General features: G+C 48.2%; 1 pseudogene; it reads right to left on the bottom strand.

Annotated features, from left to right (window-relative positions):
- Positions 1–19,869, bottom strand: part of LOC125534807 (uncharacterized) — a 124,731-nt pseudogene extending 104,862 nt beyond the window's left edge.
- Positions 19,870–22,598: the final 2,729 nt, after the last annotated feature.

Genomic DNA, 22,598 nt, shown 5'->3' on the forward strand with positions numbered 1-22,598 from the left:
TTATGTTCTTACTTCACAGATGATTTGAGTAGATGCTGAGTATATTTACTTGATGAAACACAAGTGTGAATTGATGAAAGGTTTAAGTAATTTCAGAGTGAAGATCATCATGACAAGAGGATAAAATGTCTATGATATGATCATAGAGATGAATATCTGAGTTACAAGTTCGGCACACAACTAAGACATTGTGGAAATTGTTTCACAACTAATACCGCCTGGAACACCATAGTGTGATGGTGTGTCCGAACATCATAACTGCACCCAATTAGATATGGTGCATACTATGATGTCTCTTATCAAATTACCAGTATCGTTTATGGGTTAGGCATTAGAGACAACCGCATTCACTTTAAATAGGGCACCACGCAATTCCGTTGAGACGACATCATATGAACTATGGTTTAGAGAAACCTAAGCTGTCGTTTCTTAAAAGTTTGGGGCTGTGACGCTTATGTGAAAAAGATTCAGGCTGATAAGCTCGATCCCAAAGCGGATAAATGCATCTTCATAGAATACCCAAAACAGTTGGCTATACCTTCTATTTCAGATCCGAAAGCAAAAGTGATTGTTTCTAGAAATGGGTCCTTTCTCGAGGAAAAGTTTCTCTCGAAAGAATTGAGTGGGAGGATGATGGAGACTTGATAAGGTTATTGAACCGTCACTTCAACTAGTTTGTAGCAGGGCACAGGAAGTTGTTCCTGTGGCACCTACACCAATTGAAGTGGAAGCTTATGATAGTGATCATGAAACTTCGGATCAAGTCACTACCAAACCTCATAGGTCGACAAGGATGCGTACTACTTCAGAGAGGTACGTAATCCTGTCTCGGAAGTCATGTTGCTAGACAACAATGAACCTACGAGCTATGGAGAAGCGATGGTGGGCCCGGATTCGGACGAATGGCTCGAGGCCATAAAATCCGAGAGAAGAACCATGTATAAAACAAAGTATAGACTTTGAAAGAACTATTCGATGGTCATAAGGCTCTTGGGTGCAGATGGATTTTAAAAGGAAGACGGACAATGATGGTAAGTGTCACCATTAAGAAAGCTCGACTTGTCGTTAAGATGTTTCCCGACAAGTTCAAGGAGTTGACTACGATGAGACTTTCTCACTCGTAGAGATGCTAAGAGTCTGTTGGAATTATGTTAGCAGTTACTGCATTATTTATGAAATCTTTTAGATAGGATGTCAAAACATTGTTTCCTCGACGATTTTCTTGAGGAAAGGTTGTATGTGATACAACCAGAAGGTTTTGTCAATCCTGAAAGATGCTGACAAGTATGCAAAGCTCTAGCAATCCTTCTAAGGATTGGAGTAAGCATCTCAGAGTTGGAATGTACGCTTTGATGAGATGATCAAAGATTTTGGGTTTATACAAAGTTTATGAGAAACTTGTATTTCCAAAGAAGTGAGTGGGAGCACTATAGAATTTTTCATGAGTATATGTTGTTAACATATTGTTGATCAAAAATGATGTAGAATTTCTGGAAAGCATACAGGGTTATTTGAAAAGTGTTTTTCAATGGAAAACCTGGATTAAGCTACTTGAACATTGAGCATCAAGATCTATAAGGATAGATCAAAGACACTTAATAGTACTTTCAAATGAATACATACCGTGACAAGATTTTGAAGGAGTTCAAAATAGATCAGCAAAGAAGGAGTTCTTGGTTGTGTTACAAGGTGTGAGCATTGAGTAAGACTCAAGTCCTGACCACGGCAGAAGAGAGAGAAAGGACAAAGGTCGTCCCCTATGCTTTTGATGTAGGCTCTACAGTATGCTATGTTGTGTACTACACCTGAAGTGTGCCTTGCCATGAGTCAGTCAAGGGGTACAGGAGTGATCCAGGAATGGATCACATGACAGCGGTCGAACTTATCCTTAGTAACTAGTGGACTAAGTAATTTTCTCGATTATGGAGGTGGTAAAAGAGTTCGTCATAAAGGGTTACGTCGATGCAAACTTTGACACTAATCTGGATGACTCTGAGTAGTAAACCGGATTCGTATAGTAGAGCAGTTATTTGGAATAGCTCAAAGTAGCGTGTGGTAGCTGCATCTACAAGATGACATAGAGATTTGTAAAGCACCCATGGATCTGAATGGTTCAGACCCATTGACTAATAAACCACTCTCACAAGCAAGATATGAACAAACCCCATGGGTGTTGGATTCATTACAATCACATAGTGATGTGAACTAGATTATTGACTCTAGTGCAAGTGGAAGACTGTTGGAAATATGCCCTAGAGACAATAATAAAATGGTTATTATTGTATTTCCTTGTTCATGATAATTGTCTATTGTTCATGCTATAATTGTATTAACTGAAAACTGTAATACATGTGTGAATACATAGACCACAACATGTCCCTAGTAAGCCTAGTTGACTAGCTCATTGATCAATAGAAGGTCATGGTTTCCTGATCATGGAAACTGGATGTCATTGATAACGGGATCACATCATTAGGAGAATGATGTGATGGACAAAACCCAATCCTAAGCGTAGCACAAGATCGTGTAGTTCGTTTGCTAAAGCTTTTCTAATGTCAAGTATCTTTTCCTTAGACCATGAGATAGTGCAACTCTCGGATACTGTAGGAATACTTTGGGTGTGCCAAACTTCACAACGTAAGTGGGTGGCTATAAAGGTGCACTACGGGTATCTCCGAAAGTGTCTGTTGGGTTGGCACGAATCAAGACTAGGATTTGTCACTCCTTATGACGCAGAGGTATCTCTGGGCCCACTCGGTAAGACATCATCGTAATGAGCTCAATGTGACTAAGGTTGGTCACAGGATGATGTGTTACAGAACGAGTAAAGTGACTTGCCGGTAACAAGATTGAACGAGGTATTGGTATACCGGCGATCGAATCTCGGGCAAGTAACATACCGATTGCCAAAGGGAATTGTATATGGGATTGATTGAATCCTCGACATCGTGGTTCATCCAATGAGATTATCATGGAGCATGTGGGAGCAAACATGGGTATCTAGATCCCGCTGTTGGTTATTGATCGGAGAGTTGTCTCGGTCATGTCTACGTGTCTCCCGAACCCGTAGGGTCTACACACTTAAGGTTCGGTGACGCCATAGTTGTAGAGATATTAGTATGCGGTTAAACGAAAGTTGTTCGGAGATCCGGATGAGATCCCGGACGTCACGAGGAGTTCTGGAATAGTACGGAGGTAAAGATTTATATATAGGAAGTCTAGTTTTGGCCACCGGGAGAGTTTTAGGGGTCACCGGTATTGTACCGGGACCATCAAAAGGGTCCCGGGGGTCCACCGGGTGGGGCCACCTATCTCGGAGGGCCCCATTGGCTGAAGTGGCGTGGGAACCAGCCCTTGGTGGGCTGGTGTGCCCCACCCAAGGCCCAAGGCACCTAGGGTTGGAAACCCTAGGGGGCCCTTGCCCCCCGAGGGGGCATGCGGCCCCATGGATGGAAACCCTAATGGGGTCGTAGCCCCCCGAGGGGGCCGCGCCCCTCTAGATGGGATCTCCAAGGGGTCATGCGGCCCCCCTAGCCCCTATATCGTGGTTTTGTCATGGCAGATGTCCGAGAGAAAGGACTTAGTCATGGAGCCATCGCGACGGGTTAGCTTGAAGGGGTTAAAGCGGACACAGGGACGCAAGAGAGTTTATACTAGTTCGGCCCCTTCAATGAAGGTAAAAGCCTACGTCTAGTTGTGATGGAATTGATGGGGTTTCGATGACTAGGGAGCAAACAAGCTTCTCCTATGTCTCGAGTTGTTGTCTGTTGTCCTTAAACCGCTGCCGGGTCGTCCCCTTATATACACGGGTGACACCCGTCGGTTCACAGAGTACCAACACCGGTTGATATTCGTATCCGGGTTGGTCTCTCCTTATTCCTAACTTACAATACAAGCTTACATACAACTTCTGGTTTACAGCTACAAGTCTCGAACCGGCTACGACCCTTAGGCCCTCATCTGCCTTCTTGGGCTTTATCACTTCTGGAACTACTGATGAAGTTGACCCGGCCCAGATAGGCTGGTTTATGCCCAGCAGTAATATCCTCAACATTAGGCCCCAAATTGATTTGAACGGGTTCATGTCAATCCTTTAACAAAAACTTCATCTTCAATGTATTCTCATAAATTGGTAAACCGCCATGATGTCATCTTCTCTGATTATTGTAAACCGGAGTGACGTCACCTGTCATAACGAAGATATCCATTATGCTTCTTTGTTTAATATATCTGCGGAAATCGAGGCAACAGCTCCATTTCATGACCCCTTGATTGTCGCGCCTGACCCATGTCTTTTTGCCTTATAAATAGGACCGAAGGGTCATTTCCTTTCTCTTTCCCTTCTTCCCCTTCTGCTTAGTCTTCCTCGCATCGCCCGACTTCAGAGCTCCGCCGCCACCGTCGACCTCTGCCTCAACCTTGGCCGCTGCATCAACCTAGGCGCACCAGAGCATCGCGGCAACCTTCCGCGTCTTCCGCAGCTCTGGTAAACCTTCTATCCTTTCCCCCGCAGATCTGTTTTTAGGGTTTCACAGTTCTTCAGTATTCATCATCTGCTTCTTGCTCATGTGATAGATCTTTAGATGAATCCGCAAATCTTTATTCTGTGCAATGATAGTTGTTTGACCTTCGCCTTCACTTATGCATCTCAAAACCATAGATCTATATGAACGTTTTGCTCATAGGTTCGGTACTGCTCCTTTTGAACCTCTAAGTATTTATCTCTTTTCTGAACTTGCTTCAGATCCAATGCTGTAAAGAAATCTTGTGAAACCTGTTTCTGCGTACTTGTCCATCCGCAATCTCAGCTTTTCAATGCTTAGATAAGGCGGTTTAACCTTATAGAAAATTTTTCCAAACCGGTATATGCCATTAGTCCCCTTGTTGAACCGCCAGATGTTGGTTGCTTCATGAAACTCCAGTTCAGATAGCTCTGTCTCCGGTTTAATAGTACACATACAATCGTACCTTGATCAAATGCATTTTTGAACCGGGATCTTCTACCTTGTAGATTCCATCATGGCCAAGCAAGTATATGAGTGCAATTGGGTTCTTTCTCGCCTCACAGAGGCTCAACTAGACGATTTAGTCCTGATTGGCGCTTTAGGCAGCAAAGATACCATCCATTGGAGGGCTCCTGGCAAAGAATGCCCTCCCACACCTCGAGAAGGAGAGGTTGTTGTTTTCGTAGATCACTTAGCCCAGGGCTTTAAGCCGCCCGGTTCTAAATTTTACCGGGATGTTTTAGCCGATTTCCAACTCCATCCACAAGACACTGGCCCCAACTCTGTTACAAATATGTGTCACTTCCAAGTGCTCTGTGAGGTGTTCTTTCAAGAGGAGCCCACAGTGGAATTGTTCAGAGACCTTTTCCATCTAAACCAACGTACTGAGTTTACTGATGGCTCTAATACGGAGTTGGGTGGTGTGGCGATTCAGAAAAGGAAAGAGGTCACATACCCTCACGCCAAGATGCACAGCCACCCCAAAGAGTGGAATCAGACATGGTTCTACTGCAAAGACACCTCCCCTGCTGGTGAGAATCCCTTGCCTGGCTTTCGTCCGGAGCGGCTCAGCAATACACACCCTTTTCCTCAAAGATTGACTGCCCAGGAGAGAAGCAAATATGCTCCCCAACTGTCAAAGCTCAGAGCCTTTATGGCCAACGGTTTAATAGGGGTTGATCTCGCTCGCTGTTGGATAACTTGGAGCATACTGCCCCTTAGTCAGCGCTCCGGTTTGATGTGCGAGTATACTGACAGTGTTGAGGACCCACTGCGACATTCAAAAATCCAGCTCTCCGATGAAGAAATCACAGAGGCTGTAAATAAGATGCTGAATGAACCGGAACACGTCTGCGCTAGAAACGGCCTGCTTCCCTTCTGTGCCACCAATAAACCGCTAGCTGTAAGACTTTGATTTTTCTCTTTGCTGAATCTGTTATTGATATGTCTGGTCATTGTTTAATATCAGTGTCTGTGTAATCAGGGCAATGATCCGTTTTGGAGCAAAAAACTGCCGCAGGAGAAACCAGAAAAACCAGACAAACCGGAAAGAGCAACTCGGCAAAAGACTAAAGCTGTGAAAAAGACTGCCCACAGGAAAAGAACCACGGCATCTTCTAATCCGGCCCCTGATGATGATGTGGATAATCCGGACCTTGAGGTAGAGCTTGACTCACTTGGTTTATTTTTCATGCGTCTTATTGATGATGATATTTGTCAGGATGATGCCGAAGCCAGCCACCCGGATGCTGCAGAGGTAATTATTCTCTCTTCCGATTCAGAACCTTTGCCTTCACAAAAAATCCGTCAGGCAAACCGGGAAGTTAAATTTTCTCATCCTCTTGCTTATTTGGATCCTGAATTTCTTATGAAGACCCAACAACACGAAGCTCGTCGCACAACCCAGCACAGCGGCCAGGTAGTTACCTCCGCCGGTTTACCGAACAGTCCAGTTCGGAAACGCCATTCAGAGGTCTCTAATTTGCTTGTCAATGCTTGTCCTAAAGCAGGCTACTTTCGTCAACCTCTTAATCCGTCTGACTCCGATTACCAGGTTACTTCCCACTCATCTTCTGGCGAGTCATCGGCTACTCAGCTGCCACCGCTCAAAACGGTGCTTGGGTAAGCTATACTTATTGTGATATTTGCAGTACATCGCCTTAGAACATATGCTGTATTTGATTTTGTTATTCTTCTCAGGGCCAAACCTAGGCCAAGCAAGAAGGCCCGCCTGGAAAAAGCGGCCGAAGAAGATGCCATTCTTGAGCCAGACAAGACACCCGATCTTGAAGCGGCTATTCCTGAGGATATACCCAACGATCCACCGCAGCAAGACAACGATCATATTGCTGAAGAGAGACCTACTGATGCCTCAGGTCCTGTCAATCAGCCCACAGGCTCCATCCGGATTGAAAGCTCCACCGGTCCAGCAAAACCTACTGACAAGCCAACATCTCCAGTGCAAACCGGCGGTACCAAGGATGATGAGGTTGTCATTACTAACACTAGCCATACTGAGCCAAGCAATCCTGTCGCTTTATCCAAACATTCTGCCAAGGAAGAATTTGCTGCCTTTGGCAAGGCAAGTGGAACGCTGATCTGACGACTTACGCTGCTCTGAACGCCCAAGATATCCATTCCGGCTATCTGAACCGGCTGTATACCAGTCGCGACTATGAAGTCGGTCTGGTTAATATGATGAAAGATAAATATGAGGTAACTTCCATGTGCTCCTTCCTGCTTGTATGCTTCCATTCTTGCTGACTCTCCTAGCCCCCAAGTGCCGGTTTGTAATATTCTTTCAAACCGGGACTTAATAATATAAATCTTGATGCTTTGAAATTCGCTGATGTAGCCCCCAAGGGCCGGTTCAACTTAGCGTAGTTAAACCGGTACTTTAAGTAATTGACATTGCCGCATCAGAATATATATGAGCAAATAGCCATTAGCCCCCAAGTGCCAAGCTGAATACTTGTATTGATCTTGGGACTTTGTAAGCAACTGAAAAGATGAAGATCGAATATGCATTAGCCCCCAAGTGCTAAGTGCATAACTTGTTATGTGGTTGGTACTTGAATCCTTATACCGATTCGTTGAAGCATATATCTGTATGCATGCAGACGGAGCTGAAGACGAAAGAAAACCAAGTCACCGATCTCCAAGAAAACCTGAAAACCCAACAGGCTGAAACCTCCAAAGCAAAAGAGGAATTGGCCAGTGCTTTAAGCGCCATGGAACAGCTTAAGGAGAACTTCAAGAAGAAGCGGGCGGATTGGACCACTGAAAAGTCCGCTTTGATCAAACGAGCAGAGGATGCCGAGGCTGCACTAAAACTAGTGGCAGATGAATTGACCAGCATAAAGCGGCACGTGCATGCCATGACTACTGCTATCTTTGGTAAGCAAGTTTGCCTTCTGAATAGGCTCTGCCTTCTTACAGAGTCGCTGGTTTATTAACCCTTTATGGTATTTCCGGGACACGCATTGGTCACTTGGGGTCAGATGTGCGGAAGAAATTGAAAGTCGCCTATACATTGGTTGAACAATTGTATACTGGTGCCCAGCGGATCATCTGTACCGCATCTCATAACAAACCGGCGCCCACTTTGATTCAAGATACTCTGATGAAACTGTTAGTGCTTCCTGCCCGGGTTGAAGAGCTGAAGAAATCTGCTGCTCGAACCGGTGCAATCAATGCCTTAATCCGGGCAAAAGCCTAGGTGCCGGATTTTGATCCTATTAAAGCGGCTCAGGGCTATCCCAGCTTGAAGGAAGACGGGTCAGAATTTGGTGAAGCGGATCTGCGAGCAATAAACCGGGAGGTACGCCCGCTAGCTTGTCAATTGGCTGAAGAAGCAGACTTATCTCATTATCAAGCCCAATATGACAGTCAGAACAAGCGAATAGCTGCACCAATCCATGAATCGGAAAATCTGATCCCTCCAATCCGTAAGCATACTTACGCTCCCGATATTGACCCGTCATTGTTGATCCATGATGAAACTATTTTTCAAGCATTAATGGGAATCGACTGGACAACTGTGGATTTCCAGCCACTGGGTAGAGAAACGGAGGCTGAAGCGGCGCAGGATGACCCACAACCATCAAGCCAGGCTAGTGACCAAGCTTGAACCGGAAGCCGGTTTTAAAACTGCCTCTCCTTTGCGAAAAACAATTATATTATTATGGGCACCATGTTGCCTTGTAATAGGCTAGCTGATACTTTTGATGTTGATATGCCTTCGCATATAATTCGTTCTTCCTGTGGTGATGAACTTTCCAAAGCACTTTCTGAAATGAGAAATTCGTCAAGTGCCACCGCGGTTGTACCGTCAGGCGGAATATGATGTCTCCATATATGAAATCAAAACATCCAAAACAAAATTTTATGTATATGATCAAATTTTTGAGATACATAATACCTGCCATCGTTGAGCGTGAAGTCGGCTTGGCCAATCTTGAAGCGGAGTTTTGCAAACCCACACTATTGAGGAGATAACAACTCCTGTATATATATGACTCTGGTTTACCATGTAAACCGTGCCGGGTTATAATAAACATCGTGTTACTCCATAAAAGGATGTTAACAACAAGGATCAAACTGGGCAAATAGTCTCCGGATTGACGTGAACTGTGTTCCGTCAATTGATTGGTTAAAAAACTTTGTCGGTTTAAAAAACGCAATAAAAAGAAAAAAAACCCTTCAAAGAAAAGTGTGAAGCAAAAGCAATGACAAAACTGTTTGCCAAAAAAGGTTTATTTGAGCTGATCAAATGGCGTTACCATGGCCAAAAACGACCAAGCTCCCGTTAGGTGTAACTATAGTTCTAGTCAGCCAGGTCCCCAAATGAAACCGTGGCATTTATGCCGACCAAATGGCATGGTCATGGTTCGGGTTCGACCAAGCCCCAAAGTGATTCTGTGGCCTTAGGCCGATCAAGAGTCATGACTGGTTCAGACATGACCAAGTCCCCAAGTGATCTGGTGGCTCTCGCCTATCAAGAGGTATGGTATTGGTTCGGACACGACCAAACCGCAAGTGATATAACATGATGCTTTTAAAAAGCAAACTCAAGGGGTAAACCAGAGGCCGTTTTAGAGCAACTCCGTGTAACCTCACATGATGTAAAGAACATATACCCCGCTTTAGCGGAGGTTCCAGTTTATTATATTTAATCATAATATATACATTGTCGTAATATGTACATAAGTATAGCCAGTGGCTCAGGTATAGTAAGGCCGGAGATGAGCTATGTTCCATGGCCTGTTGGTCTCCTCCTCTGATGTGCGTGAGTCTTTATGCTCTCGAATATCGATCAGATATATAGTACGACCCGTTGTGCAGATTCTTGCTAACCACAAAAGGCCCTCCCAAGGTGAGGATAGCTTATGCATATCAGTCTGATCTTGGATGAGCCGAAGCACCAAATCTCCTTCCTGAAAGGTTCTGGTTCTGACTCGGCGACTGTGATAACGACGAAGATCTTGCTGGTAAATCGCCGACCGGGCGGCTGCGATGTCACGCTCTTCATCCAACCGGTCCAGAGCATCTTGCCGTGCCATCTCGCTGTCCGCTTCAATATAAGTCGTCACACGAGGTGAATCATGACGGATATCACTGGGGAGAACCGCCTCCGCTCCATACAAAATGAAGAACGGTGTGTATCCTGTTGATCTGTTGGGTGTTGTATTGATGCTCCATAACACAGATGGTAACTCTTCTACCCAACAACCCGGCGTTCTCTGCAAAGGAACCATGATCCGGGGCTTGATGCCTCTCAAGATCTCTTGATTAGCTCTTTCTGCTTGACCATTGGACTGCGGGTGTGCCACTGATGAAACGTCAAGCCGGATGTGCTCCCGTTCGCAGAACTCCTTCATGGCACCTTTGGACAAATTGGTACCATTATCTGTAATGATGCTGTGCGGAAAGCCAAACCGGAAAATCACATTTTTGATGAACTGAACCGCCGTGGCCGCATCACACTTGCTAACAGGTTCTGCCTCCACCCACTTTGTAAACTTGTCAACCGCCACTAGGAGGTGAGTCTTCTTATCTTTGGACCTTTTGAAAGGCCCAACCATATCCAGCCCCCAAGTCACAAACGGCCAAGTAATTGGAATCATTCTCAATTCTTGAGCCGGTACATGAGCACGTCTTGAAAACCTTTGGCAACCATCACATCGTCTAACCAGATCCTCCACATCAGCATGAGCAGTTAACCAATAGAAGCCATGGCGAAACGCTTTAGCCACCAGAGACTTTGAACCAGCATGGTGACCACAATCTCCTTCATGGATCTCACGCAAAATTTCACGGCCTTCTTCAGGAGACACATAGCGTTGAAAAGCTCCTGATACACTGCAATGGACTTGGATCGCCGGACTATCTTTCGGGCCAGAATCTCATCCTCTGGCAACTCGCCCCAGTTCTTGTACGCCAGATAAGGAAGCGTCCAATCCGGAATAACATGAAGAGCTGCTACCAATTGAGCCTCCGGATCAGGAATAGCCAAATCCTCTTCACCAGGGATCTTGACCGACGGGTTGTGCAGCACATCCAGAAAAACATTGGGCAGGACCGCTTTGCGCTGAGAGCCCAACCGGCTTAAAGCGTCCGCCGCTTCATTTTTCCGCCGGTCCACGTGGTCCACCTGATAGCCTTTGAAATAACCTGCAACAATATCCACCTCACGACGATATGCTGTCATGAGTGGGTCCTTGGAGTCCCAAGTGCCAGACACCTGCTGAGCCACAAGGTCCGAGTCACCGAAGCACTTAACTCGACTTAGATTCATCTCCTTAGCCATCCGGAGACCATGGAGCAAGGCTTCATACTCAGCTGCATTGTTAGTACAAGGGAACATTAAGCGGAGAACATAACAAAACTTATCACCTCATGGGGAAGTTAATACGACTCCAGCCCCCGAGCCTTCCAATTGCCTGGATCCGTCAAAATGGATGGTCCAATACGTATGATCCGGCTTTTCTTCAGGTGCTTGCATTTCCGTCCAATCATTGATGAAATCAACAAGTGCTTGAGACTTAACCGCTGTACGAGGCACATACTTCAAACCGTACGGCCCCAGCTCTATAGCCCACTTTGCAATCCGGCCAGTTGCTTCCCGGTTCTGGATGATATCTCCCAAAGGAGCAGAACTGACCACCGTAATTGGATGCCCTTGGAAGTATTGTTTAAGCTTCCGGCTTGCCATAAAAACTCCATACACCAGCTTCTGCCAATGCGGATACCTTTGCTTGGACTCAATGAGCACCTCGCTGATATAATAGACCGGACGCTGAACCGGATGCTCCTTACCTGCCTCCTTTCGCTCTACCACAATAGCCACGCTGACCTCCCGAGCATTAGAAGCAACATATAGCAGCAACGGCTCCTTGTCAATGGGAGCGGTGAGCACAAGCGGATTGGCCAATTGCTGTTTTAAGTCCTCAAATGCTTCATCAGCAGCAGAACTCCGGACAAACTGATCCGTCTTCTTCAACATATGATACAAAGGGATTGCCTTCTCACCGAGGCGACTGATAAACCGGCTTAACGTAGCAATCCGGCCTGCCAGGCACTGAACATCATTGATACACTTCGGTTTAGCGAGGCAGGTGATGGCTGTGATCTTCTCCGGATTAGCCTCAATTCCCCTATTGGACACTAAGAAGCCTAATAATTTTCCCGCCGGTACACCAAAGACGCATTTGTCCGGTTAAGCATCATCTTGTACGTCCTCAGGTTATCAAAAGTTTCCTTTAAATCACCAATTCGAGTCTCCTGCTCCCTGGATTTAACCACGATATCATCCACGTAGGCATGTACATTACGGCCAATCTGTTCATGTAGACAATTTTCCACACAACATTGATAAGTTGCCTGGGCACTCTTGAGCCCAAAGGGCATAGACACATAAAAGAAGGCTCCAAAGGGAGTTATGAATGTCGTTTTCTCCTGGTCCATAACTGCCATTTTGAGCTGATGATAGCCGGAATATGCATCCAAAAAACTTAGACGCTCACAACCCGCCGTAGCATCAATAATTTGATCAATACGGGGGAGGGCAAAAGGATCTGCTGGACAAGCTTTATTAAGATCTGTGTAATCCACACACATGCGCCAGGTACCGTTTTTCTTGCGGACCAGCACCGGATTGGCAAGCCACTCAGTGTGAAAAACTTCAACAATAAAGCCAGCTGCTAAGAGCCTGACTACCTCTTCTCCAATCGCCTTGCGTCTTTCTTCGTAAAACCGGCGGAGGAACTGTTTCACCGGTTTATATTTAGGATCCACATTAAGTGTGTGCTCAGCAAGTTGCCTCGGTACACCTGGCATGTCAGAGGGCTTCCATGCAAAAATGTCCCGATTCTCACGGATGAACTCGATGAGCGCGCTTTCCTATTTCGGATCCAAGTAGGCACTGATGCTGAACTGCTTGGATGAATCGCCAGGTACGAAGTCAACAAGCTTAGTTTCTGCTGCCGATTTGAACTTCAGGGCCGGTTCATGCTCCGTAGTTGGCTTCTTCAACGGAGTCATGTCCGCCGGATCAACATTGTCTTTATAATACTTCAACTCCTTGGTGGCACAGACCGACTCTGCATATGCCGCATCTCCTTCCTCACACTCCAAAGCGATTTTGCGGCTTCTGTGAACCGTTATTGTCCCCTTGTGACCCGACATCTTGAGCTGCAAATACACATAACAGGGCCGAGCCATAAACTTGGCGTAGGCCGGTCGCCCAAATAGGGCATGATATGGACTTTGGATTTTCACCACTTCAAACGTCAATGTCTCCGACCTGGAATCATGATCATCCCCAAAGGCCAGTTCTAGAGCTATCTTACCAACGGGATATGCTGATCTGCCAGGCACTACATCGTGGAATACTGTATTATACGGTTTGAGATTCTTATCTGTTAGTCCCATACGACGGAAGGTCTCATAGTACAGGATGTTAATGTTGCTCCCTCCATCCATGAGCACCTTGGTGAATTTGTAACCTCCCACCTGAGGCGTCACCACCAGAGCCAACTGACCCAAATTATCGACCTGGGGAGGGTGATCTTCTCTACTCCATATGATTGGTTGTTCAGACCAACGTAGATAACGGGGTATGGACGGTTCAACAGAGTTGACCGCCCGCCTCTGAACCTTCCGGTCTTGCTTGTCCAAGCTAGTGGTGAAGACATGGTACTGCCCATTACTCAACTGCTATGGGTTGCTCTGGTAACCTGACTGCTGCTGTTGTTGGTTGTAACCACCCTGGTTGTTCTGACTATTTTGATCATTATGTCCGGCCGGATTACCATTGAATCCTGAACCAGAACTTCCTCCACCGTAACCCGGCCCGGATCCTGAGCCACCGCCAGATTCGTGATCATACCGGAAATTATTAGAATTCTTGAACTCCTGCATAATAAAGCAATCTTTCCAAAGGTGGTTTGCTGGCGCCTCCTTCGTCCCATGTCTTGGACAGGGCTGGCCTAGCAGATAGTTTAGGCGGTTTGGGTTAGGGCTGGGTATTCCATTATGATTTTTCGGTCTACCCTTGCATCGCTGGCCATTGTCCTGTGCGTTGGTATTAGCCACAAAGTCCATGTTACCATCCGCTTTACGCTTGCCTCCACCACCATTGCCTGCCCAGTGATGCTGATGACCTTTGGAGCTGTTGTTCTTCTTCCCTTTCCCTGTCTTGTCATCATCAGATTCGGGATCCTTGGTACTATCAGAATCAGCATATTTCACCAAAGCGGCCATGAGGGTTCCCATGTCAGTGCAATGACGCTTCATCCGTCCCAACTTCAGCTTCAGGGGCCCAAACCAGCAGTTGCCTTCTAGGGTTAATACTGTGGTGTCAGCGTTGATGCGGTCTGAGGAGTGCAATACTTGTGAAACTCGGCGCACCCAATGAGTCGTCGATTCTCCTTCCTCCTGGACGCATGCAACTAAGTCCACTATCGACATAGGCTGTTTAGAGGTATCCTTGAAATTGCTGATAAACCGGGCTCGTAATTGGGCCCATGAACTGATAGAATTAGCCGGCAAGCTTTTTAACCAAGTACGGGCCGTTCCTTCAAGCATCATGGTGAAGTATTTCGCACACGCCGCGTCATCCACATCAAGCATCTCCATGGCCATCTCATAGCTCTCCACCCATGTCTCTGGAGGTTGATCCGCCGTGTAATTTGGTACCTTGCGCGGGCCTTTGAAATCCTTGGGCAGGCGCACGTTGCATAAAGCGGGGATGAGGCAAGGTACCCCCCAAAGAACTAGAAGTAACACCAGGTTCAGTCAAGGTGGTTGGACGAACCGGCATGAGCTGCCGAGCCTGATGTTGTGTGGCTAACTCGGCCTCCCTGCGCGCGCGGGCCCGGTCCACAACTCCCTGAGCATTATCAGCACCACCCGCCGGGTTGTTGTCATGGGGTGCTCCACGTCGTTCATTACTCGACACTGCTGGTTCATCCATATGTCTGCTATAGCTCCGGCTTGGACGGGGGGTCGAGTGGATCCGGTCGCGGCTGTACAAGTACGCTTCCTGTTGGGCCAAAGCTGTCTTCAGAAGTTCCTTGATCCATCGCGTCTCTACTTCCTGCGGCGAGTCACCTTCAATTGGAATGGCCTCCAGCCATGCAGCAGCGGCAACAAGATTGTCCATTGGGTTGGAGTAGTGACCCGGAGGTGTTAAAGCAGCCTGAGGTATAACGGTGTTTTGATCAGGTGGGTCCATCTGACGAGGCTGAACCGGTGCGCCGGCCCCGGGAGCTTCAGCCCAGTTTCCCTCCATCGGATTGTCGGTTCCTACTCCTGGAGTGTTGAAAAGGTCTCTGGCCTCAAAAACCGGAGGCAAATGGGAACGGTACTTCCTCCTCATGACTTCCTGCGACGCACTCTGGTCCAACATGAGCCTGTAGTCTTGTGCGTCTAAAGCAGCCCACTCCGTGGCCATCCTAGTGTCCTCGGCTGCCAGATCTGCCTTGGCCTGGGTGATCTGTTCCTTCACTTTTGCAATCTCGGCGTTGTGAACGCCCTGATCCGACGGGTTAGCCTCCGCCATAAGCACAGCCAATGCATCAAATAGCTCTGATAGAACTTGAGCCGGCGGGCGCACAGGGCCTCCTGCCCCAGCAGCCATTGCTGCTGCTAAACCGGAGGTCGTTGCCATAGCGGTCAAAGAATGAAGCGCTGCTTGTGTGCCAGTCATGAATATTCCAACCCGGTTGGGCAGATCAGAGGGGTCCGTAATACTGTCGCCATCGGAACAGCCCCCAATCCGGCCGTCTTGTAGCTGATAAAGAGATTCGGTTTCTCCGGTCGATGACTCATCATCGGAACAAATGATGGTATCGCCGCGAGATTCCGATCTATCCTCATAACTTTCCCCATGGATGACTCCCACGAAGGCACGCTTCATGGCCGGTTTAACCCGGGCGGATCGCGCACGCTGAGCCATCTCGACGAGGTCGGTGCAGATGTTCGGCTCAGGGCCCGGTTCACCGATCTTGCCAATGAAAACGTGAATGCTACCAAAGGGGACCCGCTACCCGTACTCAATTGAGCCGGCCTCGGGGCCCCAGCCTGCGTCGTCGATGTAGAGCTTGCCGCGACGACTCTTAGTCATCCGGCCTACAGCGTACCCTCGAGTCCTTCAAAGCGGCCCTCCAAGAACCGGAAACCATCGTGCGATAGCCCCACGGTGGGCGCCAACTGTCGTGGTTTTGTCACGGCAGATGTCCTAGAGAAAGGATTTAGTCGTGGAGCCATCGCGACGGGTTAGCTTGAAGGGGTTAAAGCGGACACAGGGACGCAAGAGAGTTTATACTAGTTCGGCCCCTTCAATGAAGGTAAAAGCCTACGTCTAGTTGTGATGGAATTGATGGGGTTTTGATGACTAGGGAGCAAACAAGCTTCTCCTATGTCTCGAGTTGTTGTCTGTTGTCCTTAAACCGCCGCCGGGTCGTTCCCTTATATACACGGGTGACACCCGTCGGTTCACAGAGTCCCAACACCGGTCGATATTCGTATCCGGGTTGGTCTCTCCTTATTCCTAACTTACAATACAAGCTTACATACAACTTCCGGTTTACAGCTACAAGTCTTGAACCGGCTACGGGCCTTAGGCCCTCATCTGCCTTCTTGGGCTTTATCACTTCTGGAACTACTGATGAAGTTGACCCGGCCCAGATAGGCCGGTTTACGCCCAGCAGTAATATCCTCAACACCCTATATATAGTGGAGGGGAGGGAGGGCATCCACACCCTAAGCCCTGGCGCCTCCCTCTCCCTCCCGTGACACCTCTTCCTCCTCCAGTAGCGCTTGGCGAAGCCCTGCTGGAATCCCGCTGCTTCCACCACCACGCCATCGTCCTGCTGGATCTCCATCAACTTCTCCTTCCCCTTGCTGGATCAAGAAGGAGGAGACGTCTCCGCTCCGTACGTGTGTTGAACGCGGAGGTGTCATCCGTTCGGCGCTAGGATCATCGGCGATTTGGATCACGACGAGTACGACTCCATCAACCCCGTTCTCTTGAACGTTTCTGCTCGCGATCTACATGGGTATGTAGATGCACTCCTCTCCCTCTTGTTGCTAGATGACTCCATAGATTGATCTTGGTGATGCGTAGAAAATTTTAAATTTCTGCTACGATCCCCTACAGCTGCATCATTTTCTTCTTCTGCACCACTTCGTTTGGTTGCGTAGGCCCTGTCCTGCCAGCATCAGGCTCTGCCGGGGGCCTTGCTTTGCCTGCATTAGGCCCTACTGGGGGAGCTCTGGCTTGCCATCCGCCTATCCTGCCGTTGCCACTGCCTCTTCGTCGACCTCTCTTTGCGCCACTAGCGGGCATTGATCACTTGATTCGTTGCCGCCAGATACAGCAACAATGGCTCTTGTGGTTTGGCGCAACCAGTATTGGTGTAGAGGAGAGGTATTTCTTCAGATCCGGCAGCACTACTTTGGCCTCTGGGGTCCATTCCATTGGGCCCGCCTTTTTCAAGATTTTTAAAAAGGGAAGGGCGCGCTCAGCAGACTTGAAGATGAATCTGCTCATGGCGGCAACGCAGCCAGTGAGCCGACGCACATCCTTGATCCGCTTGGGCGCCTCAATCTGCTCAATAACCTTGATCTTGTCTGCATTCGCCTCGATCCCACGCTGTGACACAAATAACCCAAGAAGTTTGCCGGACGGAACGCCGAAGACACACTTCTCAGGGTTCAACTTGAGGTTGATCCTGCGTAGATTTGCAAATGTCTCTTCCAAATCTTGTACAAGTGTTGCCCTGTCCTTGGTTTTGACCACTATGTCATCCATATAAGCTTCCATATTTCTATGTAGCCGGGTATCAAAACCAATCCGGACTTCCCTTGCAAACGTCGAACCAGCACTCTTCAAGCCAAAAGGCATTCGTAAAAAGCAATACGTGCCACATGGGGTGATGAACGCTGTCTTCTCTTCATCTCCTCTTGTCATGAAGATCTGGTGGTACCCCGAGTAGGTGCCAAGGAATGATAACACATCACACCCGGCCGTGGAGTCAACAATCTGGTCAACGCGCGGCAATGGGAAAGGGTCCTTGGGACAAGCCTTATTGATATCTGTGTAGTCAATACACAGCCTCCACTTCCCATTTGCCTTGCGCACCACCACCGGATTGGCCAACCACGTCGGATGGAGTAATCCTCTCACCAAGCCTGCCACTTCTAACTTCCTGATCTCCTCCGTACTGAACTCATGTCATTCCAAAGCTTGCTTCCTGACCTTCTGCTTGACGGGTCGCGCATGAGGACATACAGCAAGACGGTGCTCAATCACCTCCCTTGGAACGCCGGGGATGTCGGATGGTTGCCATGCAAACACGTCGACATTCTCCCAAGGGAAGGTGATGAGAGCGCTTTCCTATTTGCTGTCTAGGGTGGAGCTTATGGTGAAAGCCCCTCCGGTGCCATCCTCCTGGACGGACACCCTCTTGGTCTCTAGTGGCGCGGCTCTAGATCTCTTGCTCTTGCTGGTGGAGCTCTCTGGCACGTCCTTGACGGGAGCACAACACTCCGAAGAGGTGCGCTTACCGGAGTGGGTGCGAGAGGTCTTGCTGGTCTTCTTCCCTGTCGGGGCTCCAGCGGCAGGAGCTAGTGCCTTGGCGGCAGTCGCTGCAACTGCTTCCTAGTGGAGTTGGTCGGCGCAGATCAGCGCGTCTTTCTTGTCGGAGGGGACGACGATGATGGTCATTGGCCCAGGCATCTTCAGCATGTTGTACGCGTAATGTGACGCCGCCATGAACTTGGCTAGTGCCGGGCGGCTGAGGATCCCGTTGTAGGGCAAGGGGATCTCAGCTACATCGAAAACAATCCTCTTCGTTCTATAGTTTAACTCGCCTCCAAATGTCACGGGCAGCGTGACCTTACCCTTCGGCTGACTCCTCCCCGGGTTGACCCCTTGAAACGTGCCCGTCTCTTCGAGGTCTCCATTAGGAATATGCAGCCTTTTGATTACAACGGGCGAGATCATGTTCAGACCGGCCCCGCCGTCAACTATCATCTTCGTCACCTGGAGGTTGCGTATCATTGGCAAGACCAACAATGGCAAACACCCGACTGTAGTTGTGCGATCAGGGTGGTCCTCGGTGTCAAAAATGATAGGCGTGCTGGACCACTTCAGTGGCTTCTGAGCATCGAGTGATGGTTCCGCTGTTGTGATCTCATGCGCCCACTGCTTGAGCTGGCGGTGAGAAGTGTGCAGCGAGGCGCCACCATCGACGCACATGGCCTCAGTAGCCTTCTGGAACTCATGCTCGCCGGACTCTTCATCTTCATCATGATCATCACCTCCTTGCTTCTTGCCACGGCCCCGAGCGGGCCTCTCTTGCTGGTTATCCTTTCCGCGGCAACCTCCTTGGCCGCCACGCATCTTGTAAGATCCCTCGGCACCATCCTGGCCCTTCTCCTTGTCCCGCCTCTCATACTCAGCTTTTTGCTTCTCAGCAAGCAGCTCGACTTGCCGGCTATTCTGGAGGTCGTGGCCCTTGGTGCTGTGGATCTTGCAATATTGCTTGTCAGAGCCTATTGGCTTGTCGGCAGCCACCAAGGCCTGGCAAGGGGCACACCTGGAAATTTCCTTACCGGGGTCGTCTGCCTTGGCCTTCTTGGTAGCATCGGTGTCCTTAGATCCCTCGACGGCAAGCATGGTCTTGCCCTTGTGCTTCCTGTTGCGGCGCCGGCCCTTCTTCGTCGGGGTGTCTATGTCTTCGTATGTGGAGTCGGTTTCTGTGTCGGCATCTTCGCCGGGGTACTTCCTCCCCTCTTCAGCTCGAGTGCACCTATCAGCCAGAACATAAAGTTCAGCCACATCTTTGACCTTGTTCATCGCCAGCTCTTCACGCATCTTGTGGTTGTGCACATTCTGATGGAATGCGCTGATCACGGCGGCGGGATGAACATCTGGGATGTTGTATTGCACCCGGCTGAACCTCTGTATGTACTTGCGCAGGGTTTCACCTTCCTTTTGGGGGATGATATGCAGATCACTTGCCTGGCCATGAGCTTGGTTGCCTCCGGTAAAGGCGCCAACGAACTCATGGCACAAGTCAGACCAAGAAGAAATGGAATCCGCCGGTAAGTGCATCAACCATGACATGACATTGGGTTTGAGTGCCAATGGGAAGTAATTGTCAAGCACCTTGTCGTCGCGGGCTCTAGCAGCTTTTATCGTGATGGTGTAGATGCTGAGGAACTCTGACGGGTGGGTCTTGCCGTTGTACTTCCCGCCAACGTCGGGCTTGAATGTGCGGTGGGAGGGCCACTAGAACTACCGCAGCTCACGGGTAAAGGCTAGGCAACCAACCTCATAGGGTAGGCCGCCAGAGCCTCCCAGTGCTGGGTGGTCCATAGTTGGCTAATGTCTACTACACAACCTTCTTCTTGTAGATGTTGTTGGGCCTCCAAGCGCAGAGGTTTGTAGGACAGTAGCAAATTTCCCTCAAGTGGATGACCTAAGGTTTATCAATCCGTGGGAGGCGTAGGATGAAGATGGTCTCTCTCAAACAACCCTGCAACCAAATAACAAAGAGTCTCTTGTGTCCCCAACACACCTAATACAATGGTAAATTGCATAGGTGCACTAGTTCGGCGAAGAGATGGTGATACAAGTGCAATAAGGATGGTAGATAAAGGTTTTTGTAATCTGAAAATGCATCAAGGTAGCAGGTGGTAAAAGTGAGCGTAAACGGTATTGCAATGTGTTGAAACAAGGCCCAGGGTTCATACTTTCACTAGTGAAAGTTCTCTCAACAATAATAACATAATTGGATCATATAACTACTGGAGAGTCAAGACGAAAACGTGTGCCAACCCCTATGCATAAGTTCACGAGGTCACAGAACTCACAAGTCGATCACCAAAACATACATCAAGTGGATCATGTGATATCCCATTGTCACCACAGATAAGCACATGCAAGACATACATCAAGTGTTCTCAAATCCTTAAAGACTCAATCCGATAAGATAACTTCAAAGGAAAAAACTCAATCGATTACAAGAATGTAGAGGGGGAGAAACATCATAAGATCCAACTATAATAGCAAAGCTCGCGATACATCAAGATCATTCCAAATCAAGAACACGAGAGAGAGAGAGATCAAACACATAGCTACTGGTACATGCCCTCAGCCCCGAGGGTGAAATACTCCCTCCTCGTCATGGAGATTGCCGGGATGATGAAGATGGCCACCGGAGAGGGATTCCCCCCTCCGGTAGGGTGCCGAAACGGATCTAGATTTGTTTTCGGTGGCTACGGAGGCTCCTGGCGGCGGAACTCCCGGTCTAGGTTTCTTTCTAGAAGTTTCAGTATATATAAGAGGTTTTGGCGTCAAGAACAAGTTAGGGGGGTCTCCGGGCTGTCCACGAGGTAGGGAGGCGCGTCCAGGGGGGTGGGCGTGCCCCCCACCCTCGTGGGCAGTGATACGTCTCCGACGTATCTATAATTTTTGATTGTTCCATGCTATTATATTATCTGTTTTGGATGTTTATTGGCTTTATTATACACTTTTATATTATTTTTGGGACTAACCTATTAACCCAGAGCCCAGTGCCAGTTTTTGTTTTTTTCCTTGTTTTAGAGTATCGCAGAAAAGGAAAATCAAACGGAATCCAATTGACCTGAAACTTCACGGAACTTATTTTTGGAACGGAAGCAATCCAGAAGACTTGGGGTGTACGTAAGGGAAGCAACGAGGCAGGGGACGCGCCCTCCACCCTCGTAGGCCCCTCGTGGCCCCCATGACGTATTCCTTCCTCCTATATATACCAATATACCCTAAAACCATCGGGGAGCACAATAGATTGGGAGTTCCGCCGCCAGAAGCCTTCGTAACTACCAAAAACCAATCTAGCTAGACCCGTTCCGGAACCCTGCTGGAGGGGGGAATCCCTCTCCGGTGGCCATCTTCGTCATCCCGGTGCTCTCCATGATGAGGAGGGAGTAGTTCCCGCTCGGGGCTGAGGGTATGTACCAGTAGCTATGTGTTTGATCTCTCTCTCTCTCTCGTGTTGTTGAGGTGGTACGATCTTGATGTATCGCGAGCTTTGCTATTATAGTTGGATCTTATGATGTTTCTCCCCCTCTAATCTCTTGTAATGGATTAAGTTTTCTCTTTGAAGTTATCTCATCGGATTGAGTCTTTAAGGATTTGAGAACACTTGATGTATGTCTTGCGTGGGATACCCGTGGTGACAATGGGGTATTCTATTGATACACTTGATATATGTTTTGGTGATCAACTTGCGGGTTCCGCCCAATAACCTATGCATAGGGTTTGGCACATGTTTTCGTCTTGACTCTCCGGTAGAAACTTTGGGGCACTCTTTGAAGTACTTTGTGTTGGTTTGAATAGATGAATCTTAGATTGTGTGATGCATATCGTTTAATCATACCAACGGATACTTGAGATGACATTGGAGTATCTAGGTGACATTAGGGTTTTTATTGATTTGTGTCTTAAGGTGTTATTCTAGTACGAACTCTAGGATAGATTGAACGGAAAGAATAGCTTCATGTTATTTTACTACGGACTCTTGAATAGATCGATCAGAAAGA

Source organism: Triticum urartu, chromosome 2A (genome assembly GCF_056163025.1).
Source record: "Triticum urartu cultivar PI428250 chromosome 2A, HENAU_Tu73, whole genome shotgun sequence".
In the NCBI taxonomy this organism is placed as follows: Eukaryota; Viridiplantae; Streptophyta; class Magnoliopsida; order Poales; family Poaceae; genus Triticum; species Triticum urartu.